Below are 20,421 nucleotides of genomic sequence, written 5' to 3'. Positions count from 1 at the left end.
ATTTAGATTTATTCTGCCTAGAGGAGTCTTTCTCTGTTTTTTTTTCACATTTAATTTTTTCTTTCTTGTAAGTAATTCATGTTAACTGGAGAAGACTTGGAAAACATACAGATGAAACTATATATCACCTGAGATTCTACCACCTGGAGATAATCACTAATAACATCTTCATGTATTTCTTCCCAATCTGTTCTTTTCCTCTGCATATATAGGTGTAGATAAAAATACAGGGATAGAGATATTTTGCCTCACATGGTATGCATAGTTGCTTAATTCTTTTTATCTCTCAATTCTTTGTTGTGGATATTTTCCTAGGCACCCAGATTCTGTAACACGATTTAAAGGCTACAGGGTCAGGTATGGTATATGGTATGCTGCCTGTGGATGCTGATAAACTACAGAAATTCCCAGGCAAACTGATACTGCCTAGTTCTTACAGGTCTCCTCCTTCAAATGTTGGAACATTCTGAGTCCTGACTCTTTGCCAAGATGAGCCACCCCTGGGCCAAGTCCCCAGTATGACACCACCTGACTCAGTATTACACAGCCTACACCTCCCTGAAGCCTATGACATTGAACCTTTATGGAAGAAGAAAACATCTGCTCAATGGTCCACAACCTTTGAACTGCTTGCCCTGGAGTGCCTGGTCACCTGTGCCAGAGTCAACGACTTCTGCAGACCCATTTCTTCAGCACCACCTGCTCCTGTTTTCCTTCCTGACTGTCCTTGTGGGTGAGCTGCCAGCACATCCTCTTTCTAAGCCTGTTTCTATGATGGGAAGTGTATAGAGGGAGTGCTGATAAAAACAAACTGTCATGCATTATATTGTCTTGCCTGGTGACCCCTGTGCTGGTATGTGGATTTCAGTCTGGCAGTACCTGATGTAGATCTCACAAAGAGAGGGGATCTTGTTTGGCCTTTTGGCATATTCATTCAACAATTATCATTACTTTTAATTCTACTGCTCCACCAGGCCCTTGCCCTAGGCCTCAAGGCTCACCGCACTGGCCCTCCTTCTCCAGTCCACGCAGCGTCCAGCATCCCCGGGCAGGTCCTCTACGAATGGTTTTGTACCAGGTTCTCCCGACGTGCGACCTGCATGCGTCGGGTGACGGGCGAGGGGATGCCCCGTTTCCTAGGAAGAGGCGGTCTCTGAGCATGTGCAGAGTTAGGCACGCCCTTCAGGGCTACAGTGATGGCCTGCCTGTGGGGTCCACTGGGGACCGCTGCGTGGACCGCTGGGGACTGGCTAACAGAGGCTTCGCAGCACCACCCGGTCAACATTTTTGTTTGTTTGTTTGTTTTGAAGTATAGTTGATTTACAATGTTGTGTTAGTTGCAGGTGTACAGCACAGTGATTCAGTTATACATATATATTCTTTTTCAGATTCTTTTACATAATAGGACACATTTACTGAGCAGTCACTGTGCGACATGATCCTGGTCTTTAGAGAACATACATTCCAGAGAAGGAGACTGAAAAAAGTAAAGAAAATGGAAAAATATAAGTATAAAAAATGCTATCAAGGAAACCAAAGAGGTTGAGATAGAGAAATACTTAAAGGACCAAGTTTAAAGAGACAGTCAGAAAACACTATCCTGAGAGGTTTCCAGCACACAGGGGAGACTTCCTTTCCTCAGATCTCAAACATGTAAATTCTTCCCCTTACTATTTTCTGCAGCACCTGGTACATTATAGGCTAGGATCCTTAGGACTTGATCATTTCTGTCCACGTGTCCTTCAGCCCCACCGATGTCCAGTGTATATTACTTCTCATTAAAATATGTCTATTGCCACCTCACTAGAAGTGTTTAAATTCCTGTAGTGAATGAGTTAAAGGATTAAACATGATAAAATGCATTTTTTTCCAGCCTGCAGCAGTTCAATACATAAATTATGTCTTTGATCCTGGCAACTCTTCAGCAACTAAAAAGATGTTTGAAATAGGAAAACAGGAAATGCCACAGAGAAATGTGTCTCTTTGTTTCTTTGGAGAAAAATCTTTCCATCAGAGATGGCACAGTAGTGAAATATGCCAGCTTAAGAGTCAGCCAAACCTTGGAACTGAATCCCAGCTCTACCACTTGCTTAGTGTGGCAAATTACTTAACCACGCGGAGCCTCAATTTCCTCATCTTAAAATGAGAATACAGGACACCAGGCAATATAACTCTAAGAATCAGAAATAATATATGTAAAGCATTTAACACAGTGCCCTCACACAGTGATACACAGCTATCGATATCAGTACTTAACAACTTTGTGATGTATGAGTTGTCATACCCACTGTATCTATACATTATCCTCGTATTATGCCCATCATGCTCAGTGAAGTTAAATAACTTGCCCAGAATTAGAATCAAGGTGAGGATTTAACTACAAAACTCTTTTCTTAACTGTGTTTTAGAACCCTGGGAGGGACTCAAATATAGCATCTTAGCAGTTTCCATAAGCAGTGTAAGGCCACCAAAAGGAACACCCGGCAGATGGAATATTATTTGGTGCCAGGATGTCCCTTAAAATGAAGAACCAAGGCAAAGTGAGGGCTGGGAGGACTGATTTGCCTGCAACTGCAGTAACTCAGGGAAGTGTGAGCTCAAGGAGCAGCAAGCAAGAGAGCAGGAAGGGGCTTTCCTGGTGGCGCAGTGGTTGGGGGTCCGCCTGCCAATACAGGGGACATGGGTTCGTGCCCCGGTCTGGGAGGATCCCTCATGCCGCGGAGCGGCTGGGCCCGTGAGCCATGGCCGCTGAGCCTGCGCGTCCTGAGCCTGCGCGTCCTGAGCCTGTGCTCCACAACGGGAGAGGCCACAACAGTGAGAGGCCCGCTTACCGCAAAAAACAAAAAACAAACAAACAAAAAAGAGATTAGGAAGGATAAGGAAGGTGGGACCCAGCAGATTAGGGGCTGGTGAGAAGAATTTTCTATAGGGGGTCCCAAAAGAGGACCACATATGAACCAAACACTAATGAAGGGGCCTAATTCAGACCCCATTTCAAATATATTTTACTTTTTATGCTGGGAAGGCTGTTTTACTTCAAAATATTTGTCCTGAGGTAGCAGTGTGCTGACCAGCAGCTTGTACTATGCACAGGTCAGCAATCTTTTCTCGGATGGAAAGGGCTGGCACAAGAGAAAATCAGAGCGCTCCAACCACGAGATTGAGCTCTGGCCAGAAGTAAAGAGCAGGACCCACAGCAAATCTAAGCCTTTGGACTGAGCCAACACGGGGGGCAGGAAAGAGAAGAGAAGGGGTGCAACGATGCACAGCCTCACAGGGAATGTATCTGCAGCTTTGGTCATAGGTTTCTTCACAGCAAAGATATCGGGGGAGCAATAGGGAAGCCCAACAACCATGACTAGATCAATCGTTTACCTGAGAGTCTTAATTCCAAGGCTCTTCAGACAGAGGGAGTGAGGCATTTGGTATATTCCCTGATGTAGTCAAGAATCCTTCAGGAACAGGTAGGAGATTGAGTCTGTGTCTGGGAGACTTAATTGCACATATCCAGAAGCGTTGCAGAAAACAATAGGGGAAATGAGGCCTAAATTCAGCATAGGTGGAGATACTTACAAATAGACTTTCAAACAGGGACCTGGACAGTACTGTACCTCTAGCACTAAGTAGAGAGATGATCTCTGGAAAGGTCTTTTAGACTAAGATTATTATATATAAGCAACATTGGCAGAGGGTCCATTCCCTGCAGCGCAAGGTATTGATGAACCCCAGAGGTTAAGAAAGGAATGTGAGACACTACATGTTAGAGTTTAAAGTCTAGATAAGGAGTTATGAGGCATATAAATCTGTCTTGAGTATTGAGACTTTGTATATTAGTATAATTATGGTAGGAAATCAGACCAAGAATATGAAGAATCCTGTACTGACCTATTGTGGAGATTTCAAGGTTCGTAACTGGCTTCAGCACGGATATGTCTCCTGACATATACAATACTCTGAAGACAGAGCAAGCCACAGAGAATAAGGACGTGGGTGTGCCTGATAGGGGGTATAAGAATTACATGTCTGTGTGCCCGGGAGTGGAGGTTGGCGGGGGCAAGAGTGAAACCAAGTGTCTTTCTATAATGCTTAGTAAGACAGCGGGATCACTAGGTGAAAATATCATGGATTCTTTGTAGGTATTAACTCACCTTTGATAATGAGGATATTTTCCATCCATGTGATTGTTCTCCACATATCCTCTTGCCTGCTACTCCTTTTCCCATGATGGATTATGGTTATTGAAGCTCTTTGGCATAGCAGACCACCCAGGTGAGCCTTCCTAGAGAGGGCCCATGATGATTATGATAATAATGCCATCTATGACAACAACAGCTACTGTTACTGAATTAGTAAAATGTCTATCGTTACCCCCACTATTTGCTGTTATTACTGATAATGTCATTGACAACATTACTACTGTCACCGCTACTACTCATACTATTATTGTTACTACTATTACTAGTACTACTGTTAACTACTATTATCCTCTACTATGATTAGCTTCAAGTAAGCATCTTCCATATGCCTGACAATATATTTGGCCCATTAAATATAATCTTTTACATTTATTTAATGGCACTACAATATAGATAATATCATACACATTTAAGGTGGTGAATTGGCTTGGCCAAAAGCATCCAGCTATTAAATATTTGAACCAGATTTCAATCCAGATTTTAGAGATTTCAAAATTCAAGCTGTATCCACTCCACCATACTGTCTCCCTATGGGAAAGCATCTTAGAACGCTCATTTTAATTGTGTTTACATTTTAATATCCTATATTTATAAGAAATCATTTAAAATTATTTATATTTTAGAATATTTAGAAAATTACAGGAAGCGCAGGACAAGAATTCCCTTTTGTGAGCCACTTGAGAGTAATTTGTCAGCCTGATGCCCCATCATCTTTTATGTGTATTTCCTACAAATAAGGTTATCATTCTCCTCATAACCAATGCAATGATCAAAATAAGAAAATTAACATTGATACATTACTATCATTTACTCCTTAGACCCCATTCAAGTTTTGCTAATTGTCCCTATAATGTCTTGTATAGAAAAATGAATGAGCTCAGAATTACGTGGTGCATTTAGCTATCATATCTCTTTATTCTTCTTCACACTAGTTGCTTCTAATTGCTTCTCGGTTCTTCCTTGCTTTTTATGACCTTGATGCTTTTGAAGAGTTAGAAAGCAGTTATTTTGTAAAATGTCCTTCAGTTGAGGTTTGTCTGATGTTTCCTCATGATTAGATTCAGGTTATATTTTCTGATGAGAATATCACAAGAGTGATGTCATGGTTGCCTAATTGCATCCTATTAGGTGGCACACAATTTAGATTTATCCCACAAATGATGATGTTCACTTTGATCATGGACTAAGGTGGTACCTGCCAGGATTTTTTTCTATAAAGTAAATCTTCCTAGCCCCCCTTGTAATTAATAAGTACTTTGTAGGGAGGTACTTTAAAACCATGTAAATTTCCTTTTTTTTCAGCAAACTTTTCATTTACTCATGATTTCCTAACTTACTGAATGTAATATTCTGTTACTGTCATTATTCATTTTGACACTGAAATTATTCCCAATTTGTCCAGTGGGAATCCTTTCAAAGTGGTTTCTAGATCTTTCTGACATGATCTAATCATTCTGTGACCTTTTGTTGTTTGTTTGTTTCTGGAACAAGAAAGATCTTCTAGACTAATATATTCCCTGCCTCAGTTCTAGAATCAAATATTTCTCCAAGGAGCCTTGGTTTCTTTCAGTGGAGAATGACAGTAAGAAGTCACGATCTGAGCACTAGGTCTGTTCAGTGTTGCTAAGGTTTTGCTGCTCCCAGCCTCTCAGTAGACAGAGCTAGGGAAGGTATATATAGGTGTGTGTGTGCGCGTGTGTGTATGTACTTAATTTACATTTATATCTATTTCTTTATGTATCCATATGCATTGAAAACTTCAGGGTTCATTCTGGTTTTATTCCTTTCCATATCTGTAGTTCTCTTCTGATACTTGGATGGCTTTATCCTTAACATAGTTACTCATTTAATCAACCCCCTCAATATAACCAGTCCCCCATCTCCAGTCTTACACAGATGCCCTCCTCACCTCACTTAGGTTCTGACTCATGCTAGGCTGCTCCCATGACTTATGCAGAACACACCTCTCCTCTCTCAACATCTGATATACCCAGTAAAGCAACTTATTCAAGTATATATATACATGTCTATAACTTTAAATAATTATGGTCGGGCTTCCCTGGTGGCGCAGTGGTTGAGAGTCTGCCTGCCGATGCAGGGGACACAGGTTCATGCCCTGGTCCGGGAGGATCCAACATGCCGCGGAGCGGCTGGGCCCGTGAGCCATGGCCGATGAGGCTGCGCGTCTGGAGCCTGTGCTCCGCAACGGGAGAGGCCACAACAGTGAAAGGCCCGCGTACCGCAAAAAAAAAAAAAAAAATTATGGTCTACATTTTTTTCAGTGCTTTTGAAAGAGTTGATTTAAGTAGTTTTATATTTAGCTTCTTTTAAAGAATTATTCTTCACTGTAGTATATATTCAGTTACATTAGTCTGAGGCAGGGGTTGGCCCTGTGGCCTAAATTCTGCCTGTAGCCTCTTAGTGTAGAACCCAGCAAGCTAAGAATGGTGAATAGATTTTTACATTTTTTAACAGTTGGAAAATATAAATAAGTAAATATATATATGTATTTTTTTAAGAGTTGGAAATATATATATAAAACAGAGACCATATATGACATGAAAATCCTTAAGTATTTACTATCTGGTTCTTTACAAAATATGTTTGCCAACCCTGACGTGGGGTATTTGACTGCTCTGTCACCTTGGCTGACTCATTTACCTGGAGGTAGTGACATAAAATGAAATGTTTGTGAGCTGCTTTAAGCCTCAAGGACTCTAAATAAGTTGCAAAGAACCATTGAAATTGCCATCTTACCAAAACAGAAATAATGAACAACTTGAAAAATCATCAGTGAGAAGAGGATAGTTCTAACGATAAAATCTAAGTCACCCCACTCCTTGTCTTAGATTAAACTTGCCAAGCTCCATTAGCCTCTGATTTGCATGGCCATTAGCGGAAGGCTAGCCTCCAGCACTATTTATTTCAATCAACATCCTCTTATGTAAACTCCTAATGCTTGATTATATGAGTTTGTACAAGTACAGAATTAATTGAGTATAACCCGTAATTCAAATTCAACATTAAGTCCATTTTGATCTAAAATATGATTGATTGCAAGAATTGCAGAACCCTGGAAGTAGAGTACTTCAACAGAACAGGGTCATTATTTTTGAGTTACATGCCAAATAGTAACAGAGTGGGAGGGCCAAATTGCCACCTTTGGACTATTGTAGTATCTGCTTATTAATGAACCTCGTGTATTTGGTTTACTGCTTTGTATTAGAAACCCGTAAGCCTGGTTTCTTAGAGGCAAAACTGCATTGTCTGGATTAAAAGAAGGAAATCTCATTTGTGTTAATACAAGGATAAGAGGAATGGACAGAAACAGTTCCAAAGCCCCACTAACAAAGGCACGCCTCACATAGTGTCCTTTCTTCTCTGACACAAGAGAAAGAAAAGCTGCATTCATCATTTTTTACCAATTTAAGTGCATCAATTCTATTTTCCACATACTGTGACTTCCTTGCCTCAAAAAAAAAAAAAAAAGAAAGAAAGAAAAGAAAAAAGAAATCTCTCCTTTCAAAGAAAGGTTTTAAATAGCTGAAGTCTTTTTTTTTTTTTTTTTTTTTTTTTTTTTTTTTTCCCAACTTGTTTCCCTTTTTGAGGTTTTTTAATGTAAATAAAAAAAAAAAAAAAAAGAAAGAAAGAAAAAAAAAAAGAAATCTCTTCTTTCAAAGGATTTTATTAAATAAATTCTTTTTTTTTTTTTTTTTTTTAGTTTCCTTTCTTACCCAACTAGTGCCCAGACAGTTAGAGGTACATAAAGGAAAGGTAATGTGAGCGGGGGGAAAAGAAACAACAAAATATAAACGATTTTCACAGTGCCATGAATTCATATTCTATTGATACTATTAGTTTATATTCCCACTTAACAGCTTGGGCTAAAATGTGGGTCCCAGTATGGTGCTGGTACTAATTGCCTTGAAAAATTCAGGTTTTATCACTCTCCAGGGCTTCTCTGGAGCTGGGCTGCTGGAAGCCATATTTGGTACTTTGGAACCCCCATCCGATGATTCTCAAGGCTGCAAACTACACGGTGAGCTATCGTTACTTGACTTGGTAAGCTGGGAAAGCCAGGACAGAGGAGAAATTGGAGAACGTTACCCAGTTCAAGAAACCAGCTGGTGTTCAGTGTGTTCCATATACACTAAGATTGGAATCTTACCTGGGTTTATGGATCACTGCTATATGTGCTCTTCTTTAACAAGGCTAGAGAAACCTCTAATTGCAATTTTTGTTTTCTTTGGCTCAGGAGAAAAATTCTGAAGCTGCTGATGACTTGAAATAGGTCCTGGAGAGAATAAAGAAAGAAAATTAGAAAAAAAAAAAAATATATATATATTTAAAATACCTCACTCAGTTGCCTTGTCTGCGTAATAACATTGAGCATGACTGTCACTCTGAAGACATATTAGCTCATTTAGGTAATTAGTGTGAGCAGCATGTTTCCCTACTTATTCCATTCAATTATAGGGTTCTCACTTTGTCATTACTGGAGTGTCTTAATGTGACTTGTAATTAGTGTAATTACAATCCAATGTTAATTATATCTGCCACTTAGACATAATTTTATATAGTAATGGTCTCTAATCTCAATAACCTTATTATGTTGTTTATTCAAACAGGAATTAAGTCTTCTTTCATGCGTCAAATATGGAGATTACAAAAAAAGTACTGCTTGTGTCATTTTGGTAGTTATGACAAGGGAATCTCTGAAATAGCGAAATCGTATTTGAGACAATGTCTGCATGTGCAAACAATTACAGCAGTTCCTCCCTGTTTCCAGAAATATGTCTGTGTATCTCCAAATAACTGTGCGCAGAGGCAGTTTGAGCCTTGACTTGCTCATGAATTCTGGGAAGAACTAATGTGTATATATCTAGAAGCCTATCTCAGTGGTTCAGTTTATTAGTATGCCAAATACACTCATGGCTGACCATTTCATGGACCGTTGCTCTGAGTAACTAACCATTGTATACAATGTAATAATATCACCTCATATTTGAAGAGCACATTCTCTTTTAAAGTGCTTTTAAATATATTATTTCAGTTAACCTTGAAAACTTTGCGGAAGTAGCAATGGCGGGTATCAGATCATTTGAATAGACTGGGAAAATAAAATAAAGACCATGTTCACTTAGCGAGGGTAGTGTTGCTAATCAAAAGGCAATTTAGCAGAGGAGTTAATAGCTTGGGCTCCAGAGTTAGATTTCTAGGTTTTGAATCTCAGCAACTCCACTTAGAAGTTCAAAACCCTGTGCAAGTTCTTAACCCCTCAATCCCCCAGTGTCCTCTTCTGCATAACAGGACTAACAAAGTATCTACTCCAGAGGGTGGTCACAAGGATTAGATGGGCAATATAGAAAAAGCCTAAAACAGTTCTTGGCACAAACTAAAAACTAGATAAACACAGACTGCTGTTATTGTTACTCTCAAAAGCACTCTCATCTCTTGATTTGTGACTTGAAGTTTTTTCCCATAAACCACATCATTTCCCTATAGATTTTCTTTTGCTAATTACTAATTAAAGGTTTGATCTATACACTGTGTGGTTTTGTGTACATACAGTATATTCATTTAGAAATAGATAACCCTGACCCAGTACTATTTAATAAAGCTGAAATAAAAAATCCTTTGGCTAACTCAGCTGTTATAAGAATACAACACTAGTATGAAGTTCCTTGGGAAAAGATTCAGTGGTTTTATTACTCTATACAAGCATCAATACTTCCTATTCCTGACATAACTCAGAGTGGTACTACTTGTGACTCTAGAATTTCATGAATCCTTGAAAACTTAACAGGGTCAAATGCAATAGCAAATGTGAAGTATTCTTTACACTAACACCTACAAAAATGTTAGTTTTATTTATTTAATAAATCTCAGTATCTGTATTTTCAAAGAAATATTGTCAGAATATTACAATTTACAAATGTGCCTGTGGAGCTTTTTCGTTTCCCTTAAGCTCAGGTTATTTTCCTAATTTTCCAGAAACAAATAGCTTGCGTACCAAGTTCTGAAGTGATTTGGCCTCTTTGGACGTATGATCCCTTCTCTGATGAAGCTGGCAAAGGTGGATGTTCCCACAATCCATTCAGTAATAAACAAGAAGATGGTTTTTGCTGCTAACTTCTCTCAGTTAACAACAACATCAAGGCACCAACATATAGTATCTGGCTATGGATTTTTAGACCATTTTTAAAGTTCTCAGGTAGGCGAAATATTAGCTCTTGAAGTGTGCTCTGAGCTCAGAGAAAGCTAGGCCTGCTGGAGTTTATAGCAGTATAATAAACACAACCGGATGGGAAATCTTTGGAATGTGCACTACTGCCAGAGAACTAGTCATTAAATATTGAACTAGTCATTAAATATTAACTAGCAACTTTTCTGACTTTTGTTTTATTTATAATTATTTACATGCAGTGTTGGGACATTTTTGCCAAAGAGACAAAGAACACAAAAAGATGTCAATTTCTCCATCTTTCAATACTTCCAGTAACTACAATGACCCAGGTTTAACCTTCAGTTAAATATGTGGATGAGTTCTCACTTCCAGACCAAGCTTTCGCAACGAGACATTAGGTTTCAATGTTCTCAACTGCACAAAGATGGCAGTCACTTCAAGTTGCACTTGGGTGAAGAGCTCACAAGCCCTCCAGCCACTGCCCAAGCTCCAAATTAGACAATGCTATCCTTCAGACTGCTTCTCCTAGGGTCCCAGTTTCCTCCACTATTGTCTGGAAGCATTTCTCCAGAGTATTACTGGGGAGTGGCTGAAGATGTGGAGGCAGGATTCCCATCAGGAAACTCCCCCACTGGGGGCAGGAAGCCAAGGTATGAAATGTCCTTGGTCAGAGGTTAGTGACATACTTCCATTCTTGATCCCAGAACTGGCTAACTTTGTTACCTTTAACTGGTCACTTGACCACCTTAGATCTTACTTTTCCCATCTGAAATTAGCTCCCCTCCCAATCATTTTTCCGATATTCTATGAGGAAAAAATACAAAATTAAATCAAATTTATTAAATACTGTATGTTTCGAGAAATAAATATGAGTTCCTAATAATGATGATGATTTCATAGGTGAGGAAGTTATCTGAGAAGCCAAAACAATGTTTGTTTAAACTGAAGGCAAGAGCTTGGAATTTTTACATAAGTAGACATTTTAAGAACAGGTACAGCAGGGCTTTGGAATCCAACAGTACTGGGTTGAAATCCAGACCCCACTACTTCCCAGCTACGTGACCTTGGGCTAGTCACTCAACCTCATTAAGATGTAATCTCTTTATCCGTAAAGTAGTTACAATAACCGCATTTGTGAGGGCTATCCTGAGGATTTTATGAGGTAATGAATGTAATGAATCAGCAGGTTCTGGACTCAAAGCATGGTGGCTGTTATTTATTAGAATAGGTCATGGTGAAGAGCATCAGTTTTATGCTACTTGTGATAGGAAACAATAGGAAGGTGTTAAAATATGTTATGTTTTATATTTTCAGAAGATCAACTCTGTGTTGAAGAAAATGGAGTATAGAATGGTAAGAGGCTACAGAGGGAAAACCACTGGAGGTCTATTGTCCAGATAAAGGAAAATGATATATAATATGTGGATTTTTGCAGCGGAAATGGTGACAGATGAAAAAATTCAGGCTGTATAGGGGATGTCCCATCAAGTTGACTCTGATGGATTGGATGTGGGATGTGAGAGAAAAGAATCCAGGTTTTGAGCCTGAAAGTTGGGTGGATGGTAGTGTGATGGAGCAGATACTGTGGTGTGCTGCCCAAATCTTTCCCTTCTACATTCAGGAAAGGTGCTCATTCCTTTAGCCTCTGGGAATATTGGCTGCTGGTTTTTCAGAGCCAAGTCCCTCACCAGAAATTGCTTTCTGGGGAAAGTTGCAGCCTTGTCCAAAGTTGAAATCCCCTTTAGAGACAGCCCCTACCCAAACAATGGTTGATAATGGCCTAAAAAGTCTTGGCCCCATTAGAATGTGGGACAAAATTCAGAACAATTCTAAAATGCCGCCCCAGCTATAGAGCTCCCTACAGACACATCTGAAGCCTTTTTGTGTAATGCAGCTCAGCTTCTCTCACTGCCCAATCTTTTTTTTTTCCCATTTAAAAAAAACTTTTTTATTTTGAAATAATTATAGATACACAGGTATTGCAAAGATAGTACGGAGAGGTTCCATGCATCTTTCACTCATTTTCTCTCAATGGTTACGTCTTACGGAATGATTAATATAATATCATAACCAGAAAAATCAATGTTGCTACAATGTGTGTATATTCTTATGCTGTTTTTTCACAGACATAGCAATAGTAATGGGTAGATTCCTGTAACCACCACCACAATCAAGATATAGATTTATATCATCACCACAAAGATCTACTGGCGTCATAATTTTACCACTTTGAATGAATGTAGAAACCTTACCTCCTGTTATGGACTGAATGTTTGTGTCACCCCAAAATCCCTGGCTTGAAATCCGAATCCCCATCTCACTGCCCAATCTTGCTTCTTACTCCCTTATTGGTGTTATTCCAGAAAGTCCTCCCAATAACCTCCTTTACACAGATCTCTGCTTCAGAGTCAATTTTAAGGTATCCGACCTAAAACAATTTGGGTTTGTCATGGTCCTTACAAGCAAAATCTAAAATGGGATTTTGGACTGGATCACCTGTTGGCAGGCTGGAGATGAGAATCCTGACACTGATAGACACTGATAGCTAATGTGGCATGCTCTAGTGGTGCAATAGTTAAAATTGTTATAGATGGTGACCTGGGATGAAATACTGGTGGAAGGAAATGCACTGCTGGGACACTAGATCAAGTAACTGAGAGGTTCAGGACTATGATTTTGGATGACCATTTCTCGAAACTCAGTTAACTGGACAAGTTAATGAAAGTTTGAGGTTGACCGATTACCAACTTAAAAAAAAAAAAAAAAAACATAAAAGCTAGGGGACATTTTTGGCAGAATGTAAAGAGATATTCATCAATCAAAGCTGAAGGGCAGAAAAGGTGAGTATTAAACCCATAATTAGAGTGGAAGATGGGCAGAGCCCCAGAGAAGATGGAATTCCCAACCACAGCAAATCCGGTCACCATAGTCCAGGCTCTGGTTGAAAAGGTGTAGGACCCTGAGAGGTAGGAGAGGACTATATGGGTTAATGTACTCTAAAATCAAATTCCCAGGTTTCCCTGCAGAAGCGGCTCCTCCTCACTGTTAAAAGTGTGTGCCCCCTCTTGCTTAATAATCACACAAAAGTATCTATCTTGCAAGACAAGGGGGGGAGGAGGAAGAAGGGGAGGGGGAGGGGGAGGATGAAGAAAGTAGTATATGCTGAAGGACCTCCAGGACCTAACCAGCACATCCCAACAGAAACAGAGAAAGTATATATAGGAATAGATTCTGAGAATGCTGGGATGGCGGGGGGGCGAGGGGATAGGGAGTGGTGCAGAATATAAGGCCGGAAAAAGGAGAATTTATTGATAGGGAAGCACTATCCTGTGATAAGAGTTAATACTATATTCATATTAGTCAGGGTTCAACAAGAAGCAGAACCAATAGAAATGTCTATCTACCACACACACACATATGTACATCTATATCTATACAGATATAAAGATATGGATACAGATATAGATATAGATACAGATATTGATGTCTTTTTAAATTTTTTTTTAAAGAATTGACTTACACAATGATGGGGGCTGGTTCCGTGTATTTGAATTCATAGGGCAGGCCATCAGGAAAGCAAGAGCAAGAGCAAAATGAAGCTCTAACCAGCACAGGCCCAAGCTGTCATCCATAATTACTTCCCTCTCTATGGGAGCTTCATCCATAATTACTTCTCTCTCTTTAAAGATCTGCTTTAAAGGTCTTCCAAATGAATAGCCTCCCTTACTTAAAGTCAACTGTTTAGAAACGTTAATTATATCAGCAAATTTCCTTCACAGTAACACCCAGATTACTGTTAATTGAATAACTTGGGATTGTAGCATAACCAAGTCAACACATCAGAAAACTCATAACCAATCGTTTCTTAGCTATGACACCAAAAGCACAAGCAATAAAATAAAAAGTTAGATAAATTTAACTTCATTAAAATGAATAACTATGTGCTTCATAGTTTTTTGATGATGCTGTCAAAAAAATGCAAAAGACAACCCTCAGAATGGAAGAAAATATTTGCAAATCATATATCTCAAAAGCAACTTGTATCCAGAATCTGTAAAGAATTCTTAAAACTTAACAGTAAAAGAAAACCCAGTCTAAAAGTGGGCAAAAGACCTGAATAGACATTATGAGTGTTTTGAGGATGATATACAAATACTGAAACAATTGTACACTATGCTTTGTTATCCATTAGTATCCTAGCTCATTGTCATCACTGTTTGCCTCATTGTAGTCTTTTGTTACAATGAGAAAAACTTTTACTTTCCCCTGCACACTTATTGCCTGTCCTTAGATTGTGATGGGTTCACCTTGCTCCCCACTCCAACAATCTCATCCAGAAGCATCAAAGCTCACCATGAAATTTTACTACTCTTCGATTAGCTAGCTAGGATGTTATACACTTTGGAAACCACCAGTGATAGAAATCTCAGCTCATCGGTATCTTGCAAACCTTGAATCTCATCTTGTTTCTGTGAAATCCTGCTCTCCCTACCCTTGTCAGAAATACACAAAACCCAGAAAGAACTCCAAATCACATTTCATGACACCTTCCTCTTCCCCTATGATTTTCTTTTCACCTATTCTGGTGAGAGTTTTTGTCTGTTGTACCCTGATCAATCAAGCTATTTCTCTAGTATACAAATGTCTAAAAATGGAATAGTGACATGAAATCCTGAGGAAGAACAGACCTATAGATTTTAGTATTGGGAGGTTTATATGTTAATGATGAGGTAGGAAAAATTGCTTTGATTTATGTTTATTTGCCTCATAGACTTTGTCAAAACATTAAATAATCAACAGTTTTAGGGAATTCCCTGGCAGTCCAGTGGTTAAGAACTCTGTGTTTTCACTGCCAAGGGCCCAGGTTTGATCCCTGGTCAGGGAACTTGAAATCCTACAAGTAAGCTGTGGGGCAAAAAAAAAAAAAAAAAAAAAAAAAAAATGTGTTTATTGAGCACCTATTGTGTGTACTATAGTTGTAAGTGTTAGAGTCCTTGAGCTCATAAAATTTATTTACAGTTTAGTCAGAGAGACCAAAGTTTTATGAACAAAAGTAAATAAGTGTAGCCCCATATGTGGAAAATAAAATTATATCAAGTCAAAATGACAACTCACAGAATGGGAGAAGATACTTGCAAATAATGCAACCAACAAGGGATTGATCTCCAAAGTATACAAACAGCTCATGCAGCTCAATGTAAAACAACAACAACAAAAACAATAAAAAAATGGACAGAAGATCTAAATAGACATTTCTCCTAAGAAGACACGCTGATAGCCAAAAAGCACATGAAAAGATGCTCAATATAGCTAATTATTAGAGAAATGCAAATCAAAACTACAATGAGGTATTGCCTCATACAGTCAGAATGGCCATCGTCAAAAAGTCTACAAACAATAAATGCTGGAGAGGGTGTGGAGAAAATGGAACCCTCCTACACTGTTGGTGGGAATGTTAACTGGTACAGCCACTATGGAGAACACTATGGAGGTTCCCTAAAAAACTAAAAATAGAGCTGCCATATGATCCAGTACTCCCAATCCTGGGCATATATCTAGAGAAAACCATAATTTGAAAATATACATACACCCCAATATTCATTGCAGCACTGTTTACAATAGCTAAGACATGGAAGCAACCTAAATGTCCATCGACAGATGAATGGATAAAGAAGATGTGGTACATATATACAATGGAGTATTACTGAGCCATAAAAAAGAATAAAGTAATGCCATTTGCAGCAACATGGATGGACCTAGAGATTATCATATTAAGTGAAGTAAGACAAATGCTGTATGATATCACTTATATGTGGAATCTAAAACAATGATACAAATGAACTTATTTACAAAAGAGAAACAGACTCACAGACTTCATAAAGAAACCTATGGCTACCAAAGGGAAAAGATGTGGGGGGGGTGGATAAATTAGTAGTTTCAGATGAACATATACACACTACTATATGTAAAATATAAATAATCAAAAAGGACCTACTGTATACCACAGGGAGCTCCACTCAGTGTTCCGTAATAACCTAAATGGGAAAAGAATCTGAAAAAGAATGGATATATGTGTATGCATATCTGAATCACTTTGCTGTGCAACTGACACTAACACAATATTGTAAATCAACTATACTCCAACATAAAATAAAAAATTTTAAAAAAGCATCAGAAACACTGTGCTCTTGGTCTGGACTCCTTAGAAACTTAAGCAAGTCACATAATTCTTCTGTTTTCCTACACACTAAAATTATAGATCATATCTACCCTGACTATCTCACAGAAGGAAATAAGATAATTTGTGTGAAATTTCTTTGAAATGTAAAGTACCATATAGGGTAAGGTATTAAGTTAAATAGCAGTACAATGCACCTTATCACAAAATGCCCATCCTTGAAAGAGACAAGTGTTTAGGAATTCAAGGTCAGAGAAGACTTCACAGAGGATGTGGGACTGCTGGAAATACATGGTATTTAGATGGGCAATAGTAGGGCATTGGACAGGGACAGGAGGTGGAGTAGAAACCTGATTTAGCAAATGCCCTCTTCCCACAGATATGCTCTTACTTAGCAGGGCAGAAGAATTGTGGAGAGAAGTAGTAGAAATAAAGGTTACAAAGGAGGATGAGGATCAAATGTGGATAGTAAAGTCATATAAGGGACACACAAATAACATAGAAATATATATATGTATATATAACAGTACAAATATATATATATATATATATATATATATATATATATATGTAATAGTACAAACTTTAGAATGGACAAATAAGCAAAATGAGAAGAACCATTGTGCATAATCTTACCATGCAGAGTAAACCTCTGGTAATTTTGTCTTACATCCTTCTAGATGTGTTCCTTGTTTATGTAAAACACTTTCTCCATAATCTGTGATTTATTGTATCTTCAGCATGTTGTGGTATCTGGTAGATAGACAGTACACACAGAATAAATCTTTACTGAACTGAATGGAAGCTTTCTGACTCATTTCTGTATGAAGTTTGGTTAAATGTTTTGATTTTTCTCTTTAAAATTGAAGTTTGAAATGATTGGGTTTTTCTCTTTGGGTTTATTTTGCTAAGCTAAAATCATTGAAGTAACATCTACTTTGCATTTTATCAACTCTCCTTCTGATTATATTGATGCTGTGGTTGAAATCCAGTCATTTGTATTGACTTTGAATAATTATATATTGTTCCATTCCAATTTCTTTAAAATACAGGTTGCTTCATGATTGATCTGGGGAATTAGGCAGCTACAGGTCAGTTCCTTATGTGGGTAGAAATCTAATGGGTTTTTTCTTACTTATTAAACAAACATGTAGTTAACATTTTTAGAAAATGTATAAAGTATAATAAAAAAGTTTAAATCTTTTATAATTATATCACCCAGAGATAACCATATGAACAGACATAAGTGGAATAAAATGCATTTTAGACTTGAAAAAGTATAGATTGATAGACACTGTGAAATACGTTTTCTTCTCAAGGCAGTAGCAGTATAGTCAATGGGTTCAGAATTAAAGCGTTAGGTTTAATTAATGTTTTTTTTTGCGGTACGCGGGCCTCTCACTGTTGTGGCCTCTCCCGTTGCGGAGCACAGGCTCTGGATGCGCAGGCTCAGCGGCCATGGCTCATGGGCCCAGCCGCTCCGCGGCATGTGGGATCTTCCCAGACCGGGGCACGAACCCGTGTCCCCTGCATCGGCAGGCAGACTCTCAACCACTGCACCACCAGGGAAGCTCAGGTTTAATTAATTTATTCTCATATCTGGCATTCAGAGATATATATATGGTTGGTATCCCCACGTATCATAGATAGACAGATATAGATATATAGATACAGATATGGATATAGATATCTATCTGTTTAACAAATTTAACAAATTCACTTCCTTTAGTCCCTCTGCAAGTGTACCAAACATGGGCTTCTGAAAGTCCCAGGTCTTTACCAATTTGTTTGACAGGTACATCCAGATTAGCCATTATATTAGAAAATAATCAGAAAACAACTACCTCAAAAAGATAATAAATAAGAATGGCTTATTATTTTCACACTGTTTGAATTTCTTGAAGGCACCTGTGAAAAATGCAAAGATTTACCCACCCAAAATCTCCCTCTAATTTCAGATTATGAAGAGATCTGAGAAACTGTACTTCTGGGACCTTTTGAAATCTCACCATTCAGGCAGCTGCCTCTTCTTTCAACCACAAAACTGACCACAACAAATGCATTCCATTTCAGACAGACTCCAAAATAATCAGGCATCCCTAGAACCAATTAAGAATCCTGCTTTCATTTTTACACTTTGCCAGAAACAATCCTATGGTGGCTCAAGGCATGGTTCCATGTGTATCACATTTCATAAATCTTTTTATATAGCTTAAATAAAATTTAAATGAATATGAGAGGCATTCTAGAAGGGGAAAGAAATAATAAAATATAAAAACAAAATTTTAGGAATATTTAGAGGGGGAAACAACTGTCCCAACTACCACAATTTCCTAATGAGATTAATAGGCCAATTGTGCACATATGTATGCAAGAGTACATGTAGATACGTAAGGGCAGGTATCATATACATACACATAACAGCTTAAACTCTGTCCCATCACTAACTGATAGATTGGTCTCTTTTTCACACTGTGACTGTCTATTGTAGTCAATACTACTTTACTTTCCATGGCAATCAAAGTATGTATTACCTTGCCATCCTTGAAAAACGATAGGTCAGTGAAAATATTCCGAATTCACCACACTCTAAGGAAGCTCCAAATCCCTAAGAAAGGAAGACAGTATTAATAATAATGATAACTAGTGTCTTAATTGCATTGTGCTAAGTGTTTAATAGATGTTATCTCTTTTAATTCTCCCAGAAACACTATGCAGCAGATGATAATATCATCCTTACTTTACAGATGGCAAGACTAGGGACCAGACCTTTTAAGTAACATGGACAGGGTCACAAAGCTAGAAGTGGTGGAAATAAGACTGAAACCAAGCTTTTAAGTGCTATGCACAGTTGTCTCTGTTGAGAAGAGAAGGCAAACAAAATATCTATTATGGACTATTCCAGAGCAACATAGATGACCTCCACCTAAAAATAATCAAAATACTTTTTAAAATTCTTACAAAAAAAAAAAAACCTACCTGTGTTATGATGAAAGTACTACATTTTGCTTACAACCAGTGTATTAACTTTGCTAGCTAACTTCAAAAACTGGAGTTATACATGAGATATATGCTGACTGACTAGATCTCCAAATATTTTTGAATCAATGGTTTTCAAACTCAAAACCTTAAGGATTATGGCTCAGTAAGAACTTTCACTGTTTCTCCTTCCTTCTTTCCTTCAGCCAGCCAAAAAAAAAAAAATTATAATTTCTCTTCTGTTTCTCTCCTTTATTGGAAGCACAGAGTCTTAACCACTGGACACCAGGGAAGTCCCAAAATTGTATTAAATGCCCTTTAAAGTCAGACACTGTTAATTACCTGGGCTGCTTCAATAAACAAATCAAGATCTCTGCTTTTAAGATTATAATCTAGTGGGAAAGACAAGAGAATAAAAAGCAATTTCAATTCTGTGTAAAAGGTATGATAAGCTCTAAGTATGGATAAATCAGCCTGATATTTAGGAGGGTGCCCCGATCCAAGCTTTTTGTAGGGACCATAGAAGCATTTATGTTGAAGGTCATTTCTAACCTAAGAACCAAAGAAAATGACAAGTTAACTCATTGATGTGAAAATATAAGGACAGCTAAAGAAATCAGAGATGATATCTGTGACATAAAAATCAATTTGAAAAACCAAACTCGCAATGGAAAACCAGCTAAACACATAAACAGGCAGTCTTCAGAAAAAGAAATCGAAATAGACAATAAACATATAACAGAAATGCATACCCTGACTCATAATTAAAGAATGCAAATCAAAACAAATATACAATCGTATTTCACACATCAGATCAGCGAAATGTAGAGTGCAATGATAATGTTAGTAAGCTCATATATATTTTGCGGCCTCTCCCATGC

The sequence above is a fragment of the Aethalodelphis obliquidens genome, unplaced genomic scaffold (assembly GCF_003676395.1).
Source record: "Aethalodelphis obliquidens isolate GAN/ISIS:26980383/991018 unplaced genomic scaffold, ASM367639v1 scaffold2, whole genome shotgun sequence".
NCBI classification, from domain to species: domain Eukaryota; kingdom Metazoa; phylum Chordata; class Mammalia; order Artiodactyla; family Delphinidae; genus Aethalodelphis; species Aethalodelphis obliquidens.
The sequence above is the reverse complement of the archived record's forward strand: the minus strand, read 5'-3'. Positions refer to the sequence as shown.